This window comes from Habropoda laboriosa, unplaced genomic scaffold (genome assembly GCF_001263275.1).
Source record: "Habropoda laboriosa isolate 0110345459 unplaced genomic scaffold, ASM126327v1 scaffold225, whole genome shotgun sequence".
NCBI lineage: Eukaryota > Metazoa > Arthropoda > Insecta > Hymenoptera > Apidae > Habropoda > Habropoda laboriosa.
The window spans coordinates 520,247-521,464 of NW_017100368.1; positions in this window are offsets into that span (position 1 = coordinate 520,247).

Genomic DNA, 1,218 nt, shown 5'->3' on the forward strand with positions numbered 1-1,218 from the left:
GTGGAGTAAAACCTTGCTATTTTAATCTGTAATAATTAGTAAAAAATTAAAGTGTTCTTGAGTACTCGAACAAAAATTGATCCGTTATAGAAACGATAATCGACAGATAAAGAAGAATTTCTTCAGAAAATAATTCGATCACGAAAGGGTTAATCTGTTCGTAAAATTCAGCCGGCGTTCGTGTGCCCAATTTCGATTCCCAAACGATCCACAAACCGCTCCTATCCACGTTACAATCGTACCATCAAAAATATGCAAACGGCTGAAGTTTCGCGGTCCGAGAAGGGCCTGGAGAGTCGGCCTGGCGCCCAGTTTTTCGACGCGGCCACGTTCACGGAGATTCGTAATGCTGATTAAGGCGAAGTTCGCGTATCCAGCGGCGAATTTTTATCATCGCACGCCCTCGCGCCACCCACGATTTCCATACATTCCGCATTCAGGCGCGAGCTTTCTCATTTCGCATTCCCTCTCGCGCCCTTTCACTCGCAACTTCGAACAATTCATCTTCCGCCATTACCGTCTTCGTGACCACGATTCTTCTTGTTGGCCAACGTGGCCTGTATTCACGCTAATTCTCGAACCGTCCTATCGCACCCTTCCTTGTCGTTTATCTTCCCCTCCCCCTTCACATCTCTCCCCACCAAGCGATTTAAAGTAATTTACACGTAGTTCCCTTAGCGTGAAGTATTTCTATCCTGCGAAAGGAACGTTCGTGTGTTCGATGTATCACGTTGGATCGAGCGTGTTTCCAAGCGAAACGCTCGCTCACTAGGTGGACGCGGTGGCTTTACGGCGCTACGTGACTCAGTTTATGCTGCTTAAGCCTGTTTCACGCTTGGAGGAATCAAACCATAAAAATGGACTTCTACGAGTCCAGTTTGATAATGTTTCTGAGGGGTATAAATAAGGATTCTGGAGTGGTTAAGCTTGATTCACGCTTCTGCAATTCGAACAAACACTTTCAAACCATATTAACTGCATTTAATCGAGAGACAGATAAATTGCGAAAGATAGCTCTGTTGAATTTAAACGAAATTTCATTTACCATCTAGCCGTTGCATCGTTTCTCCTTTCGCAACTTCTGACACTCGAAAGAAACAGTTGATCAAGCGTGTACGGGGCATAAGGCTTCCTAGTTCGCGATTTCTCTCCTCGTTCGAGCTTCTCGAAACAATCGACGGTAAAAATTGCGGATTCCAGGCGATCCTGGTGAACCGG